The sequence below is a fragment of the Pyrgilauda ruficollis genome, unplaced genomic scaffold, assembly GCF_017590135.1.
Source record: "Pyrgilauda ruficollis isolate IOZ18807 unplaced genomic scaffold, ASM1759013v1 scaffold78, whole genome shotgun sequence".
In the NCBI taxonomy this organism is placed as follows: Eukaryota; Metazoa; Chordata; class Aves; order Passeriformes; family Passeridae; genus Pyrgilauda; species Pyrgilauda ruficollis.
This window is the reverse complement of record NW_024529710.1, coordinates 2,558,639-2,585,920: the sequence shown is the minus strand read 5'-3', so window position 1 is coordinate 2,585,920 and position 27,282 is coordinate 2,558,639. Positions and strand designations below refer to the sequence as shown.

At 41.3% G+C, this 27,282-nt stretch overlaps 1 protein-coding gene across 6 annotated transcripts in view; it reads left to right on the top strand.

Annotated features, from left to right (window-relative positions):
- The first annotated feature begins 946 nt into the window (after nucleotides 1-946).
- The window catches only part of SPIN1 (spindlin 1), a 63,131-nt gene continuing 36,795 nt past the window's right edge, over nucleotides 947-27,282 (top strand). The window contains exons 1-2 of one of the 6 annotated variants that reach the window (XM_041486721.1): nucleotides 947-1,242; nucleotides 16,782-16,993. The gene's annotated coding sequence lies outside the window, so the exon portion shown is untranslated. Of the gene's footprint in view, nucleotides 1,243-2,034; nucleotides 2,158-16,781; nucleotides 16,994-26,969; nucleotides 27,030-27,282 lie in introns of those variants that run through there. The other 5 variants (XM_041486724.1, XM_041486719.1, XM_041486723.1 and 2 more) reach the window with 5 other exon arrangements.

Here is a 27,282-nt window from a genome sequence, read left to right as displayed (position 1 = left end):
CCACCCTCTTTTTTCCCCCCCCCCCCCCCCCCCCAATTAATGCCTTAGACAGTTTAATCTGAAAATTTCTGTATGGTTCACCAGATTTCTTCCTTGTGTTCCTATCCATCTAGATCATGCAAGCTTCACGAATTAGAAAATACTCCCCATTAGGATTACAAAACACACTAATTTTCTCCTAGATGTCCTGGCATCTAATACTAACAGTTGAAAAGATAGCACTTGCCTATGGTCTGTCAATTGCTGAACAAGTCTTGATTACTTGCAGGTTTTCCATTACTGTTCCCTCAAGTACAGTCTCTCAGCCTGCCAGGGCATGCAGCCCTTCAAGAGGGGGTAAGAATTTGTAACTACTGCTTTTGTTCACCACGGATTTTTGAAGGCTTCCCCAGCTTTTTTCATGTCCTTATTGCATAGATCAACATCTTTTCAGGGAAACTTTTAAGTTTTGAAGGAACTACATATTCTTTTTCCCAGTAATGTTGCCTCTCTTGAAATGAGAAGACAATTTCATACAAAATAGAGTTGTTTGCTTCTATTATTTACAAACTTTCCCTGCTTGGCCTTCAGGCAGCTGCACTACACTCCTGACCTTCATCAGCACCAAACCTGACAGAACTCAGGAAATGTTCTTGAACTGAAGTGCTCTTGGACAGTCTTCTTAGGCACACTGTGTGACTCCCAGGGATGTCCCATGCAGGGCTGAGAGTTGGACTCGATGATCCTTGTGGGTCCCTCCCAGCACAGGACATTCAGAGATGGTTCGGTGATCCCCTGTGCGCACGGAGGGCTGGAGGGTGGCGGGGTGGCAGCTCTGGGACACGCCGTGCGCCACCAGCGCCCCGCAGGCCACGCCGCCGCCCATGGCGGCCCGGGTGGGGCTGCCCCGCGCCCGCCGCAGTCGGGGCGGCGCAGTGCGCCTGCGCGCCGGCAGGGGGGGCCAGCGCGGGGGAGGAGGGCGGGTCCCGGCCCTGTGTTTTGAACGGCGCGATGCGGGCGGCTCACTATTTGGCAGGAAGGTGAGGAGGCCTCTATCCTGGCGGCGGAGCTCGTGTAGGGAGAGGGGGATCCAAATGTGGCAGAGGCGAGCTGGAGGCAGCGGCGGCGGAGGGGGACAAGCGAGACGAGGGGAGCGGCCGTGCCCGCCGCCGCTGCTGCCGCCGCCGCAGAGAAGCTGAGCGGCCCGGCAGGGAGGGGCTGAGCGGCAGCCCTGGCACCCCCGGGCGCCCGCCCCGCCGGCAGGTGAGCGACCGGGGCGAGGGAGGGGACGGGGGGAGCGCAGCCCGTCGCGCCGCCCTTGGCCTGGCCCGGCCCAGTACCGGGCAGAGCCGGAGGGAGTCGCTGTGGGGGGACCGGCGCTCCCAGGCTGGCCGCGCCTCGCCTCCCTCGGGCCTCTCGCATCGTGGATCCCCCGCCCTCCCCGCCCGGAAGCCGCGGGCGGCATCGGGGCCGCGGAGGCTCCGGTCTGGAGGTGTCGTCTCTGTTCTCCCTTTCCCCGCAAGCTCCCTGGCTGCTTGGCAACCCCCCCCCGCCCTTCCGGGCTCCGGGGCTCTGCCGCCCTCCCCCGGCACGGCTCCGCGCCGCATCCACCCGTAGGGGAACGGTGCCCTCCCCCTTTCCCCGCTGCGGAGCTATTGTGTGCGGGCGGGGGCCCGCCGAGGGGCTGCTGGCGGATAAGCCTTTCCCGGGGGAGGTGGAGGCGGGAAAACGGGACGAGGGGGGCGTGAGGGCGGTGGGGGAGCCGGGGCCGCGGGAGACAGCGCCGGCGCGGTGTGTGCGCGCCCCGCTCGCTCTGCGCTGCTGCGATCCTTTGTCTGCTGTGCTGCTTTCCCCTCCTCCCTCGCTCCCTTCCTCCCTCCTCCCTTCCCTCTCCCTCCCTGCGTTCCCCTCTCTCTCCCAGGCTCCAAGCGCTGCTGCAGCTGCAGGTTTGTAAATACTGGACCAACACACACACACACAACATGGCTGACGCTCGCCCTGCTCCTCCACCAGGGTCTCCGCCTTCTCCCTCAGTCTCCGCTGCTTAGCCGCTCCTTCGTGTAGGCTTTTGTTTCTTCCCCCCTCCCCCTTCATCGCCCATCCAAAAAAAAAAAAAAAAAAAAAAAAGAGGAAAAACAATTCACCCTCCTTATTTGCACGCATGGCGGGATTTCAAGGGTAAGGATCCTCGTTTTGGAAGCTTTCTCCTTTCGTTTTGCTGTTTACAACAAAATGAAACCTAAAATCAGAGGTGATTTGGGAACCTGGCAAGGCCTGGGGCGAGGGAGGAAGGGAGGGAATGAAGGAGGGGGGGAACTGGGTGAGCCCCGCTGAGAGAGACTTGATTGGAATGTGCGTATCTTTTTCTGGTGTTGGGTGGGGGGCGGCTGATGCACCAAAGTGCTGGCAGAGATGAGAATACTGTGTTACACTTGGCAGAATGAGCTGGGGCCTTTTCTTTCGTTTCAGGACAATTCGGTATAAGGGGTCAACTCTGGACAATCACATTAAAAAGATCTGAACTAGTTATGCCAGAATAGGCATTGTGTAGGTAAAACCCGTAAAATAGGCCTTTCGGCTTTTTTGCATTTCCTGTATCTCCTTGTTACTATCTTAAACAGCTTGCAAAACATGGAATACAAAACCGGAATTTACACTTGTCAGGTCTTCGAGTTGCTAGCTTTCTGTCACAAATTAATTTGCCTTTGTGATGACAATAGTACAAACGAAGCATTTCCTTTTTCCTAAAAGGAGTGCTTTTTCAGATTTTAATTTTTTTTTTTTTTTTTTTTTTTTTTTTTGGTGGTTGTCTTTGCTTGTTTATTGGTTTGGCTTTTTGTAAAAAAGGCAAGGTAGATGAAGTTAAGTGAGTTCCCAAATGAAAACAAGACAGCATGCTTTTGACCTCTTTACTAGTGCAAGGCAAATGCTTAGTTCAGTACCCTCCACCTCAGTTATTCAGAGCACCCCCTTCTGGCTTTGATAAATATGGCTTATTTTTTTGCTGCTTGTGACGTAAAACCAAAACACCTGAAGGTAGTTTGAGCGTATCTAAAGTGATCTGCTATGAAACGGTTTTATTTCTAGCTTGTAAATTAAGGGTGAATGTTGAAGGTGTTAAGACATGATGCTTTATATTTGCTTTCTAGACATGTTACTGTAATTCCAAGTGTTTAATTTTTCAAGGAGCATACTTGAAGATACGGTCTTTATTTATACACATGGATAGCCACAGTTTCTGAGCACTGCTCTTAAATAACAAATGTCCTAGCTATGTCGTCTTTTGTCTGCTTTGCTTTAGAAGCTTCTAGTGGAAAAGCATTGGAATGGCACAGTCTTGCAGCTTTTACTGAGACAGAAATATGTGAATGAGATACTGTATATCAATACTTTTTTCTGCTCCTTTTTCCATCCCCATTAATAAGCATTGGTTAGCAAACATTGATTATGGAGAAAATAATATATAGAAAGAGTTTACTACAACATAAAACTTAAAAGAAGTCAACCAAATTACAGTATCATTTTGGAATGTGTATCTACGTCATGGCTTCTGAGGCAACTGTTTTAATTCTAGCTGGAAAAGTCAGAGCAAAAGTCTGTAGCCTGATACATCAGTAGATTCCTTCAACAGACAGGTTTTTTTTTACATTTTTCAGTCTGAAGGCTATATTGCCTAAACTAGAATAGCTTTAACAGTTGTCGTTAATTTGTCATTCATTGTGATAACTACTGCGTTTTGAAATTGTGCTCACCTCCTAAAAATGTGAAATGCATTGAAGTATGCAGCTCCTCCCTCAGAACAGGCCTTGAGAACTTAAGCCAATTTTTAGGCTGAAGAGCAAAATAGAATAAAAATAAGCTATCCACAACACAGTTTAACTCTGTTACATTGCAGTTTTGTTTAGCTAGAGCTAAATTTTTTTCTGTAAAATTTGTCTCTCTTTCATCATATTTGTGAAGTTTCTCATCTATAGCATCTTTACTTCACCTTGAATTGTATTCTTTTGTGTGACACTCAGAAGGTTTTTCTTCTGTCTTGGTTGTGTTGATTTAGTCAAAAATCAGTATTGTGGGCCTTCAAATCCCAAAAGAAGCAGATGTAATTGAGTAACTTGCCAAATCTCTGCATCTTCACTTAGTGAAGACCCTCCAGTGTTTTTGCCATTGCGAGTTATGGCAGGCTGTATTCAACCAAATTAAAAACCTGAGACTAGTAAAACCTTCTTTTCAAAAAGTGTTTGGCAAATGAGACTGAGGAAAAGAAACACTGCAATAAATGCAGTCTCAGTGATCAGCTTGTTGGAAGAAATTAGAAATTAACTATTTTTTCAAAGTAGGCATGCTTTTCAGTAGATCTTTAATCAAATAAATCATGACTCGCTGTAGTTCTAAATATTCATGAAATTACCAAGTAAAATACTGTCATAAACGTAAATAAACATTTAGTACATTTTTACTCAGTACTTTATATTTTCTCTATCTGAGTATTCTTTCATCCTCTTCTTACCCAGCATCTTTCCTTGCTGTTGCCACACTGCACTCTTTGACATGTTCAGATCTGTAAACCAATAGCTGATGCAAGAGCTGTGTCAATGTAATGCATGATTTGCTTAATGTTTGACAAATGAAATATTTTTAGAAAGATTCTATTTACAGAAGCAAGACACCATTTTTTAGCCTTTTTTTTTTTCCTTTACAAAGAATGAAGCCTGTTGCTGCAAACTTCTCATCATTCCACTTTCTTTTTCTTGTCTCCTTTCTTCTTTTTTTGACCTGGTAATAGAGCGATCAAACTTTGATTTCTTCATGGTGTGGCATGGTAGTATGTTTTCATAGGTGACTAAAACCAATTCAACAAACTGGTTTAGAAAACCATCTTTGAAAGCTGTTCATTGAAGCTGAACCAAAAGAGAAAGCTCTTACAGAAAGTTGTTTCCTGTTGTGTGGTTGGATGGCTTGTTTCTCATGACAGGTGTTAAGAGAATTTTTTGGTTTGTTGTTCTTCTTGTGTTCCTTCTCTTACTGCTCTTCAGAGATTAGTGATTTTATGGTAGAAGACTGAATGCTGATCTTTCTTGACACTGGTTCTCATTATGAGTATCTCCTGTATATCAAGATGTGTCCCGTTTGCTCTCCAGATGCTATCTAGATGTCATTGTGCCACCTGCCTTAAAGGAATCTGACTTTGCTTTATGTAGACTTCCTTCCATCTGATGTGAATATATATTGAGGTCCTTAAAACAGTGCAGTTAACTGGTTTGTATTTAGCTATGAACAGTTGATTCTAGAGACAAAAGGACCTCGTCACTGATCCGTTTCAACAATGGTGAAATAATTTAATTTGAACTGACTGCTTTCACCATGTGGAGGTGAAGTTAACTTTCTGTTATGTAGTAAAATGTGAATTTGCTAATGACATGCAGAATTCAGGATGTGAATGGATTTGGCTTTCAGTTTGTGGAGGATGGTTCTACAAATCCAGGTTATATTTTTTAGTTTATTTTCTGTAATGTATGTAGTGAAACTGCTGTAAATCTGTGATAAGTGAGGTCTTGAATGACTGACGTGGAAATTTCACAATTGTAATGGTTCCACAAAATGAAATGTATAGAAATGGTAATGATTACCTGGGATGTCTACTAGCTGTAACTGTTACCTAATCATATTTTAATTTTTGCCAATATTGTGCCTTGGTTGAGATGTTCTTTAAATATTTTGATGAATTTTTACTCTTTTTGATAAGACTTAAAAATCTCTAAAACTTGATTAGCTCTTTGATTAGGTTAGGTTTGGGATTTTTTTTTTTTTTTTTGTTGGTTGGTGGTTTTTTGTGTGATTTTTTAATGTTACTGTGGAATGTTCCAATATAGTATTCAAGTTCTGCACTTACAAACACTGGTGAGAATAGGTGCTCATTTCAAAAGCAGTTCTGTGGATTCCAGTGATTTAGTAAATACTTGACTTTCGCAGAAGGGGTGCTGAACTTAAGACCATCTGTTCCATATGGTATTTTGAACAACATGGAGCTCTGTCAATTAGTTGCTGCTTTGTAGTGTAGTAAGCTATTCTAACTGGTCTGTGCCATCGTGCTAAGGTCTGTAAAGAGTCACCAACACAGACTTCAAAAAAAAAACCATAAACAACAACAGATCAAGCAAAACCCAACTGCCCGACTTCTTTTCCCATGAACTTCTTTTAATCCAGTTTAAATGTAAAAGAGAGCTTTGCTAGATTATGATTTCTTACCCTAGGTGGATAATGACAGAAAGAGTATTTTGGTCTATTTGATTTATTAAAATCAAGTTTCAGAACTGTTCCAGTTTTTTACTGGTTTAATGTTTAGGTTTCCTACATGGAAGTCGTTGCTAGTTATTTGGAATCAAGGCAGCTCAAGTCCACTATATTATCTTGTGATTTTAGTTGAAATTTTTGAATAGGGAAATTTTCACTTTTCTAGATGTAATGTTTTGTGAGCTGAGTAGCACAAGAAAAAGCATGTTCTAGATTAGTTCTGCAGCAAAAATTCTATAAAGTTTTATTGATTAACTTTTCTGTATACCTTGACAAACACGACGTTTGCTGAAGTCTGGAGCTGTGCTTCAGGTTCTTTTAGTAGCAAAGGTTAAGTACCTGCCATGGACTGGGAAGTATTATGCGTATTCTGCTGCATATCTGTAACTTATTTGTGGTGTTAATTGTGCACTTAAAAGTGTCTGCAGATTAGGCTTTCTTCTGTTTTCTAGGAATGATAAAAATTAGTAAATATAATGCTTCAAATACGGAGTTTGTGTAACTCATAAATTTATACTTGGAAAAGAGTTGATTGATTCTGGACAATTGCTTGCCCATCATGTTTAATAACCACATATGGTCTAGACAAAGAGCTAAACACCACAGTGAAGTGTGGCAAACAAGTTAGAGATCAATGTACTCCTTTCCCAAAGCATTCCAGTGCAGAGAGCTTTGTTGAATTGATGTAATGACTTTTTTCTTCAGAAATCCCCTTCAGAAGTTCTTTGTCTTGTTGGTGAAAGATGGCCTACAAACCCATTAATTGGTTGTTTAGGTGTCCATGGAACTACAAATGAGGTATTGTGGTGCTGAGATTTTGTGAGATATGATAGGCCAAAATCTGTACTCTGACAAGTATGCCTTCAAAGGCGGCTTAACAGTAGATTCTGACTTTCATGGGACTTAAAAGAAATCTCTTCTTGAGTGCTTTTAGGGTTAAGGGATATGCAGACATTCAGTATACTTGGAAACCACAGATTGCTGCATATTCTTATGGTTCTTTGTTGATAGGCAGAGGAGCTAGCCTCTGGGTCATCTCTCCCTCCTGCAGCACAGAAATCTTCCATTTCCTGGAGTGCAGGAGTATGTCTCAGGTGACAAATGTACGTCTCAGGAAATGCCTTCTGCATTTCCTTTTTGTCAGTAAAGCATACATACTGTTAGGTGCCAGACAGAAGACAAGAGGGCAAGCAGACTTTCCTGTCTGTTCAGCTTCAGGGGAAGTTTTGCTCCTGCCTTCGCTTATACCTATGTGTCTTAGTTTGAAGGACAGGTGTCTGCTAAGAAAGGCAGGAGCGTCCCTTGGAATGCAAAATATGATGCCCTTCCTTCTGAATTATTATAACTCTGAATTTAAGGGGGGGGTTTTCAGGCAAAGATATGAGAAACGGAATAACTGTTCTTTACTCGTGTGTATAGCAAGGCAAACAAGCAGCAGTGGCAGCGACAGCAAACGAGAGCAGAAATTCCCACTCCTGAAGCACTTTCCCCACTGGTGCGGTTCCGGTCGCAGCCGGCAGGGGCGCTGCTGGCTCCTGGTGGGCCAGGCGGGTGCGGTGGTGCCCCGCGCCTGCAGGGGGCGCTGTGCAGTCCGGCTGTCTGTCTCCACTCAGACGATGGCCGGCAGGAAGGGCTGGAGAAGGGGTTTCCTTTAGGACCTCCCAGGGGCAGCCATCCTGGTGCCCCCCTCTGGATAGCAAAAGGAGCTGTAGAAGGGACATCGGAGCAGTGAGCTGGGAAGGTAGGGATCAGCAAAGTCCCAGAGTGGTGGATGAGATTTATTAGAAACTTTTCAGCTGCAGCTGGAGCCACAGGGCATTCTGGCTGTCCGGGGGTGCAGAGCTACAATGTAGCGAAAACTCGGAGCAATGCAGAAAAAAACCAAAATGGCGGGGGCGGGGAAGTGTCAGCCCGGCTCTGAGCAGGGCAGGGAAGAAGCTCCCTGGGAGGGGAAAGCACTCCTGAGGCACCCCAGCAAATGGTTAAGTGCCTTTTTTAGTGAGGTTGGGCGTTAATAAGGTCTCAGTACAGTGGCTGCTCTCACGAGCAGAGGCTCACCCCACGGCAGAAGAAGCAGGACCGGGCTGGGCTCCAGCAGCGGCAGTGACTTCCCTCCCCCAAGCAGGAGCTCTGACCGTCCTCCTCCAAAGCTAAATGCAAGAGAGCTAGGAGCTGCCCCAGCCCCTTCTCTTTGCAGCACGATTCTCATGGCATCTCTGCCCTTCCGAGAGAGAGTAGCCAGCTGGACCCCTCCCCTGAGCTGTGGGCACTTCTCTTGTCTCTCATAAGTACCCAGTCGTTACTGTCTCCTAGCAACACATATGGGAGAAAATTCCCCGAGAGAAAGAAACAAAAGGAAGAATCTTAAACCCCAGCACTGTATTTACAGTGTTTATACCTGTGGCTTGTATGGAAAGAGATCAGACAGGTTAATGTTACTTCATGGGAATAGGGATATGTGGCTGTATTAACAGCGGATGAAAAGTACATTTTCAAATGCTGTAACCTTGACTAACCAGAAGTGAAATAGACGTTGCATTACAGATAGTTTTAGGCTAGAAGCTTGAAGAAATGAATTTGCTTGGATTTGTTTGAGGCAGCCTTTTTCTTTTGCTGTTAGGTATAATTTAATTGAAGAAGGAAGAGTAATGATGTGAATAAGCATCCCAGGTTTTGGTTGTACTTAAGCCTCTAATCACATTTCTGGGAGAGTTTGTGTTTGGGTGAGGGTGGCGCAATATGGCACTGGCATGAGCAAAAAGGAAAGAGGTGTGGCTGTTGTAGTGTGTGCTTTGATTATCTCCAGGACAGACTCCTAGAAAGTCTCACCTGATTTTATGGGGAAGGATATCCTGCCTCCTGGGATCCTGTTTGCTGGAAGATACCTCACTTTTTCTCTTCTTCAGTTTCTGTATTTCGCCTTCTCTGCTACCCAGTTGAGTAGACTCAACTTTGTTTCAAGGACCACAGGACAATTTACAATTCCTTACAAATAAGCATGTGCATTTTCAAAAGCGAAGAAGGGTTTGTGATTTTTGGGAGGATTGTTGTTATATAATACCTAGGTTGATGCACAATCTCAGGAAATACACTTAAGTGTTTATTGGTGAATCTAGTTCAGATCAGATATAAAACTTTACAAAGAGAAAATGAGATTATAAAGCAAAAGAAGAGACTTCCTTTATCTGTTGCTGTTGCTAGAAGTTCTGCCTCCAAGTTCTGTCATAATTAATTTACTTTGTCATTTATTTCTATTTATGCTGCATGCACAGTGGAGTAATTTCAGAGCAGCAGTTGTTTTGAGTACAAAAATACCACTGAAGTTGAAGAAAGGAAGGCAGGTTTACTGTGGGTCAGACACAGTATGGTAACAAACAAGTAATTCCAAGGTGATTGTCATTCTGGAAGCCTTGGCTTCCTTCTTGCCATCATTTTGTTACCTGTCTGCAACTAGAGAATGAGGACAGCATAGTGTTTTAAGTCAGCTATACTCAAATGCATGCAGATGTTGTCTTAAAAGTTCATTTTTTCACAGTCCAGTAACTTCCCAGAGTAGCTTGGAATAGTTTGTCATCTGCTTAAATACTTCACATCTGCTAATTAGTTTCCTGAGTATGTGGATACCATCATCAGAAGTAATATTTTGTAATACCATAAAATCAGAAGTAATATTTTGTTCATTTTTCTTCTGTGCTTTTTAAGAAATACTAGTGTTACAAGGATTGGTGTGTTCCGATGTCTTTGCAGCTTTTAGGGAGGGTCACTGATTTCACAGTTGAACTTATCTCTCTGTGGTCTTGCTCCTTACCAACACTCACACACACATGAACACATACACACTTATGCAGGATGTGTTGTGTTTTTTTCACCAAAAATGTGAAAGACTAGTACTCAAGCAAAGAAGATACCATGGTACATCACAATGCTGATGGTTCTCATCTTAGAGAAGAGTGTATGATTGGTGGTTTAATGAGGTACCATTGTCTTTGATGATGAATCCAGTTCTGACTGAAGTATTTAAATTAATAATGCAAATATCTGATATAAATTTTCTACAGCTAATTTATCTTCTTTTAAAGTAAATTTTTGTTCTTTCACTGACCCTTCAGACTTAGAGAAACCAGTGTAGTTAGCTGCAATTAGAGCTCATATAATGGAATGCTGAATTTTGTTTTCAGTGACTTGCTGTTATGCAGATTGCAACTTTGACATCTATGGCAGCTATTCACCATTTAAATGTGATAATCTCTTTAGGCCAAGATTTTTAGACGGTGAGTGAATATTCTGCAGTTGATCTGGAAAAACTAAGATCTCATTTTTCATTAGTAGCCATGGCAAGAGACTGCCATGCTTAACAGCAAGAGTTTTCACTTACGTGGTTTATTATTCCACTGTAGACTGTTACATGGATGCATTTGAGAACTGATTTAATATAAGCTAAAATGGCTGAATGTGAAGAAAATAGATAAAACAAATTCAGTTTAAGACTGGTTGCTCAGCTTTTTCAAACTGTAGATTAAAGCCAAGAGATCATTTTCTCTGAATCTTTTTTTTCCGTTTTGTTTTTTTGGGGTTTTTCCCCCTGGTCATTGTAAAGATAGGATGAAAAATGCTATTGATTGGAATTGTTTAACTATGTAAGTTTTTTGTAAAACCAGATGTGTAATGAGAAATTTTCCTGTGCTTGGACTATGTGTTTAGTATATACTTGTCAGTGTGATCATGCTTCAGTTTGCAGAAATGGTATTGTTTGCTCCTTCATTGCAGTAATTCGTAAAAAATGCGACCATTTTCTTCTGACTAGAAGAGGCCAAAGTTTATCAGTACTTTCACTCTAATTCCTCTTCCTGCTGTCAGCTGATTTAAGAAACAACTACATTTTTATTAGACTAGGGGAAATCAGTGTTTGTGTCCAGTGGAAATCCAAGTTAATAGCTGATTTATTTAGAACTGTCTGTTATGAGTGTCGCTGCTGTGATGTTGGTTATGGGAGAAATTCAGATATGTGTATCTCAAATCTTTGACTAAATGATCTTGTGGCTAATCTTGTCATAGTTTTGGTTGTATAGAAAGCTAATGTAGGTAACAATTTTCTAACCTTATCCCTTTTCAGTATTTTTCAGTTCCGGTTTTTTTTCTTTTTAAGTGCTGAATTACTACTTACATGTCAATATCCTCACTGGTTACTTAGGTTGGGGTTCTAGTCAATCCTGTGAATAATACTTTGTCCTTACAAGAATCTTGAATGGTTATGCACTTTGTTTGCATTAAAAGTTGATAGGTGGTTATTGTGTTGCACATGTATTTTTTTTTTTTTAACAAGTATTTGTGTCACAAATTCTTACATTTAGTTTAGGATTTGTCTTTTATTATGCCTAAATTTAATTTAGTTTTGCAGTGGCATCTTCTTAGGGTACTCAAACACATCAAAGACTAATTTGGTACTTATGATGCACAGACTAAAAAACTTGCAAATGGTCTATCTAACGGAGATCACCCCCCTGCCCCTAAAAACTATATGCTGCTTGTATTCCCTCCATGTTTGAAGGTGTACGTAGCAGCAGTGCTAGCCTGCATTGTGGAGAAGTGGCTGTGATGCACTTAAAATGACACTTAGAAAGATCAGCCAGCCTTCTCAAGAATTGTGAACGCAGGAGTTTGATTTGCCATGATTACTCAACCTAACAGACTTATAAGTACACTTACTTACCACTCTTTTACTTTGTAACAGAGGGGTAGGTACGTTTGCTCTAGGCTTGCTCTTCCAGAATGTTGGAGCAATCCTTCTCTGACTAGTACAATAGAAATTAAACCTAGTCTTCTGACAAAGGCCAACTGAAGTATGCTCCTTGAAGAGACAAGAGCAGAGAACACTGAAGTGCCTTACTTTTTTAGACATTTTCCTCCACGGTTTCCAGAGACCTGTTATAAATGTTTCCAAACCAAATTCAGTACACTTGCTTAGAGTTGTAATAAATTATTTGGGTCACTTCTGTATGTAAGAGCATGACTAAGAACAAAATAATTGCATTGTAAAACTTAAAGTTCACTTGCATTCACCATAGGGTGGTAACAAGCAAATGATTGTGCAGTGTTGCTGTAGTATCCTGGGCAGCTGTTATTTTTGTGCATGGGTTTTTGATTTTTATTTGAGGGAGGGGAGGATAGTTGCCTACCAGGAAAGAAAGTTATAGAACCATAGAGTGGTCTGGTTTGGATTGGATCTTAAAGATCACCTAGGTCTGAGTCCTCTGCCATGAACAGTACACCTTCCACTAGACCAGGATGCTCAATGGCTTATTGAAGCAGACTTCACATTTCCAGAGAGGAGGCATCCACAGCTTCTCTGAGCAGCCTGCTCCAGTGCCTCACCATCTGCACAGTAAAGAATTTCTTCCCGATACCTAAACCTATTCTCTCTTACTCTGAAGCCACTCCCTCATGTCCTGTTGCTGCTTGCCTTGATAAAAAGTCTTTCTCCAGCCTTCTTATGGGTCTTCTTCAGGTTCTGAAAGGCTGCCATAAAGTTACCCTTCTCTTTCCAGGTGGAGCAACCCCACCTCTCTACCTGATCTTGTAGATATGTGTTCCAGCCCTGTGATCATCAACTGAAAAGCTAACCCAGTTTGTATTTGCCACAATGCAAAAGTGTGCTGCTTTGGATGGTTACACAAGCCTGTGACAGCTTCTTGTTGTGCCGTTGGTGCAGGTTCTTGCCTTGTGGTTAAATGCAAAGTTATTTGCAGTACACAAATAACAAAGTTATTTGCAATGAACAGTTAGGAGTGGGATAAAATTTACCTTTGGATAAAGTGATGTAAGGGAGGTTATCATGACTTTGAATAAGTACTAGATAGAACTCTTCTTTATATTTTTTTTAAAAGCCTTATCTTGTAAGATTACTTCAAGCACGGAGGACCATGTAGGTATCAAATGATCAGGCTGTAGTTTAGAACATACACAAGGTTAAATCAGCAAGTATTTTTGCACTGCCTGTAAGAGGATGCTGTAGAAAGCAATCATTCTACTTGGTGTATTGTGCAAAGTCATAGGAAGAGGTGTAGCAGTATAGTGAAAAGAAATATTACCTTCGTGTTACTAAGTATATTGTATTTACTGTTTTTAAAGCTGTTCAGCTAAACTTTGGTAGCTGACGATGATTCCATAGTAGAAGGACAGAATAGTACTGAAACTGAACCCTGTGTTCTGTTAGCACAGGCAAGTAATTCAGTAATAAAAGAGGTTGTGCTTGTCCATGGTGCTTGAGAGAAGAGTAGACAAGAGCTATAAGAAAAGTCTTTTAAATTGTGTTATGTGTGTCTTTATTTTTCTTGTACTAAAGTGTGCATAATGTTGCAGTAGTGGGAATTTTTTTTTCAAAATTAGTTTTGCTCTGCCATCTGTATGTATAGGAAAGCAGATAGATTGGTTCTTAGCCATTAGAAAGAAAATAGACTAGAAATTTATTTAAAAACCACTGCATGATTTAGTGTGGAACTTGAAAGTTTATGTTGACAAGCATATTTAATTTGTTGGGGTTTTTTTTGGGTTTTTTTTTTTTCATTAGCTTCATTCCTAGTCAGTAGAACAGCCAAAATATGTGTGTTTTAATACCAGATTTATGAAATTTTATTTTGCATTTTTGTGTTTAATTTTTGGAATTTATTTTTTTTAATCAAGAGACAAGTAAGGAATTCTTCAAAGGGCAAACATATGTCAAAATGTCAGTGAGTCCTCAGCCAAATATTTAATCTGGTTGTAATATTGCCTATGTGGGAAGCAGATCAAATAGGAAACTATTAGATTTTAATCAGTTTAATTTAGTGAAATGCTCTACTTTTGCACAGCTTCACTGTTGATACCTTGTAAAAAGCCAGACTAAGCCTACAAGGTTTTCTGGAATTAATTTCTGCAGAACTTTTCTTTATTTTCTGGGTTATTTATTTATGAATGCTTAAAGTGGCAGTCCTGCATTTTTCTCCTTTACCCTGAAAGTTTGTGTGAAATTTCACAAACATAATTCTGTTTAGAGTGAGAGTAAACTTAAAAACTGGAGTTAATTGAGCTTTTTTTAAATTTTGTTTTTTCATTCTGAATATGGCATGCATGTGTTATTTTCTACTTTCTTTTGCCTCATTAATCTCATTTTTCTTTAATTTACCACTGGTTTTGTCAGTGGGTTGGGTTTGTGGTTTTTTTTTTTTTTTTTTTTTTCACCTGTGCATGTTGATAACTAGCAGTTCCTTTTCAGGCAAAATCCTATGCCTATTTTAATTGCAATCAGCAGCTGATGTCTGACTTAATGACTATGTAGTGTTAAAACTGCTTCTTACTTGTAATCAACCCATGTGGCTTGAGGTTTGGCGCTTAAAAATCAGTGCTTTTTGGATGCAAACTTAATAACCACTGATGTATGACGCCTTTAGGAATGGCATTGTATAGAGGTTTTCTGTTCCTTTTTCTGAACAATTTTAGAACCATATAGAGCAACACATAAATAAAATCAAGAAAGTTTTGATCACAGGTTCCCAAACTTTCCAATTGATGTAAAGGCTCAGACAATGGAAGAAGCCATGATCTGTGAGCTATTGAGCTGGGCCAGCTGAGATGATCATCTCTTGCAGGTGCAACTGTCTGTTCTTTATGGGAAGACTAAGAACTCATGAAACCTCTGGACAGAGGTGGACTAATTCCCACAACAATACTAGGCTAGATGTTCCATTAGTTTCACTATTGCATTTTTTATGGAAAAAATAGAATGAAAAATAGATAAAGCATGATTGAAGTACACCTTTCTTCTGTTCATTCCCTTTGTCCTTCTTTGTGCATTTTTAAAATTCCAGAGGTAGAAAGACCAGCTAGTCTTTGGTTTGTTTATTTGGTAGGAGAAGGGGATGATAGCATGATTATGTACATCTGCATTTCCGGTACTGTTGAAAAATTGGTGTATCATGTACACACAGGTGTTACAGATGCTAAGCAAGTTCCTGAGTTCAGAGAACTGTTAAAAGCTTGCTGCTTGTGCTCTACATGAAACTAAGTATAAATGTGGTTTTTATGTTGCTTTCACTCTAGTGACTTCTATTCCTGATAGTGCAAGGGTGCAAGTCGAAAGACTCTGCAGCTGTGGACAATTAAGTAGTCACAAGTTTTACTGAAGCATAGTATGTCTGATTATTTACAGAATTTTCTACCAAAGGATGATCTTCCCAGCAGAACTATCTGCCACTAATGTGTTGGAATGACAAAAATTTGTCTATAATTGTCTAAAGGGGATTTCTCATGTTATATGATGCTAATGTAAGCTCAGTATAACTGATGTTCTTTTCGTGCATTTTAGGAAACAGATGAAAAAAAGCTATAGTGAATTGTCCCCCATCTTGGATTGTTTTGCTTATTAGAAATAACAAGACATATTTTGCTGCTGATTGCCTGAGGGTTGAGAGGTGTCCGCTCTATCATTGCTATTAAAATTTGTGAAGGCAAAATGGAGAAATCGTTGTTGTTGAAGGTCATTACGTTAATTTTTCTGTGTTGATGAAGAAGGTATTGAGGTATACTTGTAAAATGTGGTGAGTTTATAGATGTTTGTGTATACCAGAAATGTATACACATTTCTGTCTGGAAATTTGTTGTTACTTCATCATTTATTAATTGCATTTAAAAAAAAATATTTTTGCTCCATGGCTGAAGACAAAACCCTTAATATCTTAGAGGTCTTTTCCTTAAATACGGTGAAGTATTGTGAGAGAGTTGTGTCAGAAAAGATACTGTTTTCATCAGTCAGCTAAACTTCTTCAGATGAAAACATGTCTTGGTTTAACCTATACTTATGGGAGCTGTAAATATAAGTAATAAATTATAGGTGTCTACTCAGAGGTAGTTTTTGTTAGGAAGATGAGTTTCTTGAGCTGTAGAAGGTGCTTATAGATAATGATTTGTTGCGTAATCTCCTTAGTTCTGATAAACCATGCTTAGTATGTCCTTGGGTTCATTTTCATTAAAGTTCCATTAATAATTTGAAAGATAATGTAAAAAGCATACTTACAGAGAATAATTTTTGGCAATGTATTTTAAAAATAAAACTTGAAAGTCTAGCTAAATGGTAAATAGAAAATACAAGACTTGGAAAATTTGCTTTAGCTGTATTAAATTTAACCTACCATCAAGTAAACAACAGAAGAGATGATAATTTTGAGGACTTTTAAGGCCTAGTTCTCTAAGGTTGTATTTTATTATGGGTTTTATAAGCAGGAGGAAAAGCCCTTATTTATCTGTCTTTGAAGCTTTCACTGTACAGAGTAATACAAGAGTAGCTGGAAAAGCTATAGATGAATAAGGTAGATGTAGTGTAAGAAAACTGTTGTTTTGGTTTTATTTAAGTTGGTGACTTGTTTTTTTAAAAGCTAGTAAAAGAATATGCCGATGAAACTAAATCACAGAATTCTAGAATATACTGAGCTGGAAGGGATCCATCAGGATCATCACATCCAACTTCTTGCCCTCCACAGGACCATCACACTGTGTGCCTGCCTGAGAGAGTTGCTCAAATGCTTCTTGAACTAGACAAACTTGGTGCTGTGACCCCTTTCGCTGGGGAGCCTGTTCCAGTGCCCAGTCACCTCTGGATGAAAAACCTTTTCTTGATACCCATCCTAAGCATCACCTGACTGAGTTTCATGCTGTTTGCTCAAGGTCTGTCACCGGTCATGAGAGTAAAGAGGTTGGTACCTTCCCCTCCACTTCTCCTCATGTGGAAGTTGTAGATCACAATGAAGTCTCCCCTCAGTCTCCTTCAGGCTGAATAGACCAAGTGCTGTCAGCCACTCGTCATAAGGCTTCCCCTCCAGACCCTTCACCATCCTTGTGATTCTCTTTTGGATGCTCTCTAATAGCTTCATGTCTTTGTTTAATATTCTGGCACCCAAAACTACACACAGCACTCAATGGAGGCTGAACCAATGCAGAGCGGAGTGGGGCAGTCCCCTTCCTCTACTGGCAGTGCTGTGCCTGCTGCCCCCCAGCTTGGCCCTCCTGGCTGCCAGGACACTGCTGACATATTCAGCTTCCTTTTGACCAGTGCTCCCAGGTCCCGTTCCACAGTGCTGCTCTCCAGCTTCTTGTTCCTCAGTCTGTACACATGTCCACCATTGTTCCAGGTGCAGGAGTCAGCACTTGCCCTTGTTAAACTTAGTAGGATAGGTGATCACCCACCCCTCTAATTGGCAAGATATCTCTCACTCCTTGAGGGAGTCAACATCTCCTAATTTAGTGTCCTTGTCAAACTTACTTTGTGTCCATTTGAGTCACGCATCCAAGTTGTTAATGAAGATGTTGAAGAAAACTGGGCTGATGATTTGGTTTAGTTAGTTTAAAGGGGTTTGATAAAGATTTTTTTTTGCATAGCAGGTTTTTTTATGGTATAAGGCTCTATAGATCTTAAAAATCACAGAATTCGAAGGGACCCTAAAGATCATCGTGTTCCAGCTGCCCTGCCATGGGTAGAGACACCTTCCACTAGACCAGGATGCTCAAAGCATCATGCAGCCTGGCCTTGAACACTTTCAGTGACAGAGCATCCACAACTTTTCTGAGCAACCTGTTCCAGTGCCGCACCACCTGCGCAGTAAAGAATTTCTTCCTGATACCTAGTCTAAACCTATTCTCTCTTCCTTTGAAGCTACTCCCTTGTGTCTTGTTGCCTTGATAAAAAGTCTTTCTCCAGCCTTCTTATAGGTCCTCTTCAGGTACTGAAAGGCTGCTGTAATGTTGCCCCAAAGCCTTCTCTTTCCAGGCAGGACAACCCCACCTCTCTACCTGACCTTGCAGATTAGTGGCCCTCTTTGGGACTTCTTCCAACAGGTCATGTCTGTCTTTTTGTCTCTGCTGAGGGACAGAGATCTGAATGCAGTATTCCAGGTGCATACCATGCAGGTGGTATTACCTCTCTGGCCTACTCATAAGTGAGCTAGAGGGGTAATACCATCTTCCCAGACTTGCTGGTCATGCTACTTTTGATGCCGCCCAGGATGTGATTGGTTTTCTCGACTGCAAACACACATTACTGAGTCATACTGATCTGCCTTTCATCCACCAACACCCCCAATCTTTCTCTCTGTAGCTGCTCTTCAGCTGATTGTCTGCCCAATGTCTTTATTCATGCTTGGGATTGCCTCAGCCCAAGTACAGCACCTTGCACTTGGCCCTCTTGAGCTTTATGAGTTTCCCACAGACCCAACTCTTAAGTCTGTCCTGGTCCCTCTGGATGGCAGCACTTCCCTTCAGTGTGTGGACTGCCCCACATGGTGTGGTGTCTTTAGCAATTTTGATGAGGGTGCATTTGATCCCACTGGCTGTGTTGCTGACAAAGATGATGAACAATTCAGATCTCAGTACTAACCCCTGAGGACACCACTTGTCACTGCTCTCCTGTTGGATATTGAACTGTTGACTGCAACCTTTTTGAGTGCAGCCCTCCTCCTTTTTTACTCATTAAGTTGTCTGATCTGTCAAATAATGTCTCTTGAGTTTAGAGACAAGGGTGTTTTGCAGGACAGTATCTTAATACTTCACGGAAGTCCAGGTAGATGATGTTAGTCACTCTTCCACCAACACTGTAGAAGGCCACCAGATTTGTCAGTCATGATTTTGCCCTTGGTTGTTGTCTGGTGTTGAAGTGTAAATGATCCTTTACTATTACCTAGAAATGCCAGTATAATGTTTTTCTTCAACCATCAGTGAAGATGCTGAAGGGAATTAACAGTATGAAGTGATACATTCATCATGGTGTAATAAATTTATCTTGCTTTGAGGATTATTTTCCTGTATGGTGTCATTGGACTACCTGCGCATTAGTAGAACTAAGAGTTAAGGCTTGTGTTGTGGTTAAATACAGCTGGCAGCTAAGCCCCATGCAGCCACTTGCTCACTCCCACACCAGGGGAGAGAATTGGAAGGGTAAAAACCAGAAAACTTATGAGTTGAGAGAAAGGCAGTTTTATAGAGAAAGCAAAAGCCATGCAAACAAGCAAAGCAAAACAAGGAATTAATTACTGTCTCTGATGGGTAGGTGGGTGTTCAGCCTTCCCCAGGAGAGCAGGGTCATCATAGTGGTTACTTGGGAAGACAAATGACATCACTCCAATGTCCCCCAACCCTTCCTTCTTCCCTCCACCTTTACATCCTGAGCATGATGTCACAGGACATCACAGAACATCATTTTGGTCAGTTCAAGTCACCTGTCCTGGCTGTGTTCCATCCCAGCCTCCCGTGTACTGCCCAGTTTCCAACATGGCAGTACAAAAAGCATAAAAGGCCTTAGCTTTTATGTCTGCTCAACAGTAACAAAAACCATTGCTGTGTTATCAACCCTGTGTTCAGTGGAAATCCAAAACACAGCCCCCTACCAGCCAGAAAATTAACTCTACCTCAGCCAAACCTAGCACAGGATGTAACAGAGGAAATAAAATTCACCAGCTTGTCAGGGAAGTTATAACTTAATAGCAAGTGCCCTGGGAAGTTAAAGGAAGAGAAGTCAGGTTTCTTTTCAGCCAAATCTTTCTCTTAGTGCAGGGACATCTGCTAAATCTTCAGATCTTAACAATACAGAAAAATAGCAGGAAGATGCTGAGTTGCTGGAAAACTGGGCTAAATGTTCAGTACATTATTCAGAGCTGGAATATTTGACCTTTCAAATGATACTGAAAATGCCTGAAGCATTTCTAATATCAGTAGATTTTATTGTCACAGATTACATGCTTTACAGAGTAGAAAAAGTCTTGGTTTAACTGTGATAAAAGATACTCTTGGAAATAAAAAACCTAAGAATGACAACTGCTTCTGCTCTGAAAACCTTAGCTGCAAAAAACAGCAAAGAAACTCCTGTGTAGTTAGTCATAGTATAGATATGTGACTATATTTCAGTACAGCAGTGAGTAGTAAGCAAGTCAGAAAGAAGAATTTTATATGATTGCTTCCTCTAAAACGGAAACTATTCCCTGTGTACATAGGAAAGGAATGGATCTCCTGTAGATCTAAAGCTCATAATCCTCTTTAGTTATTCTGCTGGTAAAATAACTTCATGCTCTCTATCTAGAAGTATTTTTTCTTACTAATTCTGTGTAGCTTCAGACTGTCTCTTGCTTAATGTATGCAAAGTGTATAATTTTTGACATGTGGTAATTGCATGTTTGGGTCAGCTATAGTAGATAAGTTTCTCTGAACTTGGAGTTTTTCTGCCTTTCAAAGCCATCAAACAAAGAGATCACTTGAATTAACCAGTGTGCATTTCTTTCTCGTGCTGTGCACTATCCCGGTAGGTTCCAGCCGGGCTGTGCCCGGTGGACTGCCGAGGCCAGGATAGTCTCAGTGGAGGCTCAGACCATGTCCGATCTCCCATGCCGTTCCTAGCTGCAGGCAGCCAAGCAAGCTCAAGTGATTTCAGCTCTTAGTGATTATTAGCTCTGTGTGATTATCAGCTCTTTAGCTTGCTTGTGCCGCAGCAGCAGACGCAGGGAGAGAGAGGAGAAGCGCTGTATAAGGTTCTGCAGGATTCTTTATTTATTAGGGTGTCCCACGAAGGTTCTCAGTGACAGCTCTTCTACCAAACCAGGCAGAATTAGGGGTTTTTATACCCTACAGAGGTTTTGAAAACTGTCCAATAGAAAGGGTCAGGGGAAGGTGACCTATAGGCTTACAGAGAGATAAGCAGGGTCCGAAAGGCAGAAGAGAGGGGCTTCTGAGGCCCAGTCATCGTGACTTGGCATTTCCTAGCTCAGGCTCCTGACCTCCAAGGAGGCCTTGCAGGCCCTGGGCCTGCTACGGTGCACTGCATGGATGCATGTGGTTGCATTACATTCTGACCAGTATTAGTTTAATTAGTTTTATTCCTGATAGATGATGACTGCAAGAAAATGTGAAAAATGCTTCTAAGTCCTGTACTGCCTCGTTTGTTCTGAAAGTTGCGAGTAGTAAGATAAGATCAAGTGTGTAATCACTTGAGTTTTAAGTACAGTAATGGAAAATACTGTTTTCATATAAAGTACAAAAGCAATAAAACAGCTTAAGTGATACTTCAAATAATATTTTTAAAACATATTCTCTTTCAGATTTCAAGGAATTGCAGTGTATGGGCCTGTGTGTGCCCTGCATGTTGCTGTTGACTGGCTAAAAATTTTGAATACATAAGTGAAAATGATGTATGACATGACTTGACAGATAACAGTTATCTGACAAATGGGTTTGATTCAGTACTTTGCTATGACGCATGTTTGTGAACTAAGCTACAAATGTTTTTGGAAGTATGGTTACAGGCTGCCCAGGGAATTGTGAAAGAAATGACTGGATGTAGCACTGCTGTAAGTCAGAGGACAGTTAATTTTGGAGGTCTTTTCTGACCTTAATGATTCTGTGGAGTTTTTTCTTTATTCCCTGATGAACTGAGTATTTGCTATAGTTCTTCTATTAATTTGTATGGCCTAAATAATTACAAATCAGACATTCTTGGGTGAAAGGCAGAAAGGGTTCATTGGTTCTAAGACTGCATAGTGGAGCATCAGTCTACTAACAAAATGGTGAAAAGAGCAGTGTGTAGCTGTTCAGAACATGGTATAAATTGAGGGATTAAAATTGCTTCCTTTTATTGCATTTTGAACTAGTAAGATGAGTGTATTTGGGGAGTGCTTCTAAGCAGGCATTTAAGAATTCTGTGGTACTGCTTATTTGCAGTTCATTTTGACTGCTTGTTGTTGTCATTAGTACTTTTTAGTCTGGATGTATGCCTCAAAGTTTTTAAAGAAAATTTATAATGAAACTTCAGTCAAAATTTCTTAAGTTTCTTTATGATTATATAGTTAGGAAAAACTGATTTTTTTTTTTTTATTCAGAAAGAAACAGTATTGTTCTTGATTAAGTGTGTCAAACTTTGTATCAAAGATGTGAAATTGATGGGTATAAAGGATATATCTTTGTTAAGGGTGTAGGTTTTTATAAGTGGAAAAAAAATTAGTGAACTGCTAATGGATCACTTCAACTCAAAGAAATAAGCATTGAACAATTCTTGTTTATGGTACTTAACCGAAGACCTGCTGCAATAGAGCTTGATAAATCCCCATGTTTTCTACGCAGGATTGTGTCAGCTGGATAGGATTGCAACTGTAATTTGTAGTGTTACTTGATGCGCTGCTGAAGGCAGCCCCTGAGACTTTCTTGGTTTGTGTTCTGTGATCTGCTTTATGTTTTTTTAATGGTTCTGATGTTGACTGAAATACAGGGTTTTTCAGAGGTGATAGCTATGAGTTTTATTTGTGACAAATAGCCCTCAGTGAGAAACCAGAAGCCACAGAGAAGTGTGTAGTGTTAGCTTTGGTTGGTTTTGCAAACAGCCTAGGATAGAAGAAAATGCTGCAGGAATCCAAGATTATTGGTATGAGGAGCTATGTAAAAAAAGTTGAGCAACTCATTGAACTGGTCATGGTCAAATGACTGAAGGACTTTTTCTGTGAAGCTATGGTAGAATGGCCTAAATGCAAGAAAGACCAAAGACTGAAGTCAGGGAGAGGGATGAAGAGAGAATGTAAGGCAGTGGTTGACGAGTAAGGTGTTTTAAAAGAAGTGAGAGAATTCTTGGCTTACTTTAGTTCAATATTTCATAGTGGCAGATAGCTTTAGAAACTGTAGAGTGACAAGTGAAAGGTAAAGAGACCCTGCCAGTCTGGAAGGGTAACCAATGTATGTGGGCAAATGTGGGCAGCCAGGCAAACCTACATGCTGCTGGTGGCACAGACTTGTTAACCCAATAGAAGCATTTGAATGTGCGTGTGTGGTATCACTAGCGACTACTGTTGTGTGCCTCTTGAGGCTTACCTCATCTCTTAAATGGTCGTTATGCATGTACTTAAAATGTTGTGAATGTGAGAGGAGCAGAGCTCAAATGAACATGGAAATAATGAACTGTGCTTTCATAAAGAAAGCTATCCAATTATAATGAAGCAAGTGTAAGGGTTGCTCAACTTTGCCTTTAATACTTGTTGAACTAAATGGCGATGCATCACACCAAGTTCAAAAGATCCTACTAGGAAAGTGCTAATACTGATTTACATGATTTGGAGAAACAGAAAAATTTCCTTGAGCTCTATAGAAAAAGTCTTTAAAAATGTAGAAGTAATTTAGAAGCCTTCTTTAACTTATCAGCTAGGGGTCTGTAGGCAAAAGCTTGAGCTTTGCTGTTTATAGGGATTTGATCTCTGAATTGTATTTTTCTCAAATGTAATCTTTAGATCAGGTTCAGGTATTTTAGATTGTTTTTAGGATACACTGTATTGTATACTGCTGCTTTGTTTTGTGTTTAGTTTTTTATTCTTTGAGCAGTTTTTTTATTGCTCTGAAATCTAAAATCAAAACATTGCTATCTTGGAGTTTCAACAGCTTGGGCAACAGCAGTTCCTGTTTCAGATCTGAGGTTTGATTGTGGACTGTGTTTTATTTATGGTGCTCTTAGCACAGAGTGTGCTGAAATAAGATTGGGGAAAACTGTCTCATAGTTTTAACATACTCGTTGTGAGATCTTTATGTGTTAACTTGATGAAAAACATGCTATTGGGCTTCTACTTCCATTTCGCAGCCTTTATTTTCTTAAAAGAATCCGAAGTCACGACTTTAGGTAATTTTTAATGTAAAAAGTGATTCTGATATAACCCAGATGTAAGGACTTAAAGAGCACAATTGCCTGTCCGGCCTCAGAAGGAGCTTACCATAAGATAAACTTGGACAGCAGCAACTTCAGATAGCAGAAAACAGAGGAAGTTGCGACAGGAAGATGCTAATTCTAGGCCTGGAGGAGTCAAAACCTTTTTAGTGCATCCTGGTTAATGCATCCAAAGATTCCTGCTGTAGCAAAGTGTGTGAAAGGAGGCAACTGCTCATAGAGTTATCATCAGTCAAACACAGATCTCAAGGAAGTATGCTGCCATGAATATGTGTAACTTCAACATTGGACTTCTGGAGGAGGGCAAACTTTTGGCCTGTTAGGAGACCTATGCAGAGAGTTCCTTGGGAAGTAGCCCTTAAAAACAAAGGAGTCCAGGAAAGGTAGGCATGCTTCAAAACAGAGATGCTGAGGGCATAGGAACAGACTGTCCCTGTGTTCCAAAAGACAAATCAATGAGGCAGATGTCCAGCCTGGATGGGCAACGAGGTTTTGAAGGAACTTGGGAATAAAAAGAGGATGTATCATCTTTGGAAGGAGGGTCAAGTTTCTCAGGAAGTATTTAAGGGGCTTGCTAGGGCATGTAGGAAAAAAGTTAGGGAGGCCAAAGCTCATTTTGAACTTAATTTGGCAACTTTTGTGAAAGATAATAAAAAATGTTTGTACAAATATATTAATGGTAAAAGGAAGGGTAAGACCAACCTTTTTTCTCTATTGGATGCAGAAGGGAAGAACTTAGTAACTTCAGATGAGGAGAAGGTAGAGGTGCTTAACACCTTCTTTGCCGTGGTCTTTGATGGGAAGACGGCTTGTCCTCAGGACAGCTGGCCTCCTGGAAAGTTTTTTTACAGAAAGGATGATAAAGTACTGGAATCATTTGCCTGGGGAGGTGGTGGAGTCACCATGCCTGGATGTGTTTAAAAAAAGACTTGGTGTGGCACTCTGTGCCATGGTCTAGTTGAGGTGTTAGGGCGTGGGTTGGATTCAATGATGTTAAAGGTCTTTTCCAACCTAGTGACTCTGTGTGTGAACTTGGACTGTATAGGTGGTACCCCTGGAAGAATGCGTTGGGGATGCCCACCACCAAGAAGCCCAGAGTGAGGAAGGACCCATAGGACACCACTGGATCCCTCTCCCTGTCTTCCTCCCCCCCTCTCCAGTGCTGTACTCTGTCCCCTGGAGAAATAGATGGGCCCAATAAATGGGTCCAATGGACTGATGTGCTTGTATGAGAACCTTTTGTATGAGAGCCGGTTTCTGTTTTGCATGAGAACCTTTTGTGTTGAAGATACATACCCTCAGTGACGGGATGTGTTCAGCGACCTTAACTTGCAAGTCCAAAACAGTGTCAAAAAGGACTTTAGATATGTTACTATTAAGGGAACAAGGGGTATGTGGAATGTTAAATCTTAATAAAACTGAATGTTGTATTACTGTTCACAATGCAGTGGCATTGACTGAAGAAGCCCAAGGCAGAATTAAAAGAAGTTGCTACCAATCACCCCAAGCCCAAGACAACTTTCTTGGAGTTAGCCCCAATTCCTGGGTTTTATCAGTACTTTGATCTTTGGGACTCAGAGGGTAGGGGAAGTGGCTAATGAGACTTGGGTTGATGATTGCCATTGGATTTGCATTTTTAGTGATTGGGATAGTTGTTGTACATTGTATGATTGCTCATATTACTGCTTCTGTCTTTTCTCCTTCTGTTGCTTCATATACATCACCCTTATGGCCAACCTGTGAGCTGAAGAACAAAGTCCCTGGAGGGCAATATTTGAGCCATGGGGTGGTGTAAGGACTTAAAGAGCACAGTTTCCTGTCTCACACTGTCAAGGCCACAGAAGGTACTTGTCTGTAAGATAAGGCATCACAGTGGAAACTTGAGGTCAGTGACAGAAGGAAAGAATTTGCAACAGGAACGTGCTAATTGTAGGCCAGGCAGAGGCGAGATCTGGTTAGCATATCCTGGGTAATGTATCAGGACGAAAATTCCCACTGTAGTAACATGTATGGGAAGCAACTGCTCATATACATATCACCAGTAAAAGAAGGAGCATGCCAATACAGAATCTTCTGTATTCTCCCTCACTCCCTCCCTTGTTAACAGTTAAGGCACATCTAAACTTCTGGTCTGTAATTCTTCATCATTATTCTATGATCTTAATTTCACACTTGTCCTAGTTTTGGCTAGGACAGAGTTAATTTCATCGCGGTTGCCAGGAGGGAGATGGAGCCTGGTGCTGTGTGGGCAGGTCCAGGTTATTTTATAGCACCCACATCACTATTAGAGGGCATGGCTTTAAATTGGAGAAAAAGGGAACATGATGCAGAACAGCCATTATTTTGTTCTGTTTTTCCAGGAGAGCAAGCAGCCAATAAAGTAGTGTGTGGGCGGTCCAGCTGGGGATTTTTACATTGTGGTTTTTCTCTTAGGCCTGGGGAAGGAGCATGGGTGGAGACAGAATCACAGAATGAACTGGGCTGGAAAAGACCTTTTGAAATCATCAAGTCCAACCTATGACCTAACACCTCCTCATCAACTAAACCAGGGCACAGAGTGCCACATCCAATCTTTTTTAAAACACGTCCAGGGATGGTGACTCCACCACTTCCCTGGGCAAATGATTCCAGTGCCCAGTCACTCTTTTAGGGAAGAATTTTTTTCTAATGTCTAACTTAAACTTCCCCTGGTGCAGCTTAAGACTGTGTCCTCTTGTTCTTGTGGGAGAAGAGACCAATCCCCCAGCTAGCTCCAGCTACCTTTCAGGAAGTTGTACAGAGTGGTAAGGTCACCCCTGAGCCTCCTTTTCTCCAGGCCAAATACCCCCAGCTCCCTCAGCTGTTCTTCATATGGCTTGTGTTCCAATCTCTTCACCAGCTTTGTTGCCCTCCTCTGGATGCATTCAGGTGTCTCAGTGTCCTTCCTAAACTTCAATTTGTCTGCCATTGTTTTTCATTGTCTCAGGCTCAGGGAAGAAGATGGTGGCTGTGGTCATGTCTGCAATATTCTCCTTTGTCTCAGGAATCTGTGTGTCACTGGACATGGTAACACTGGGTCAGTTGGATTTCTATAAGCATTTTTTGCATTTGATCACCCTCTTCTATATGCTGTTGTTATTAGTATTGTTGCTACTACTGTTTGTGTTCCTTAGCTCATTGCTGTTTTTCCAGTGAGTTGTTGTCTCAATCCATAATCTCTGTTTTTTTGTCCCTTTCTCACTGGAGCAGGTGGAGTAAAGGAAGTGGTAATTTGGAGCTTAATTTCTATCTGGGTTTGAGCTACAAGAGCCTTCAAAAAGAAATCTTTT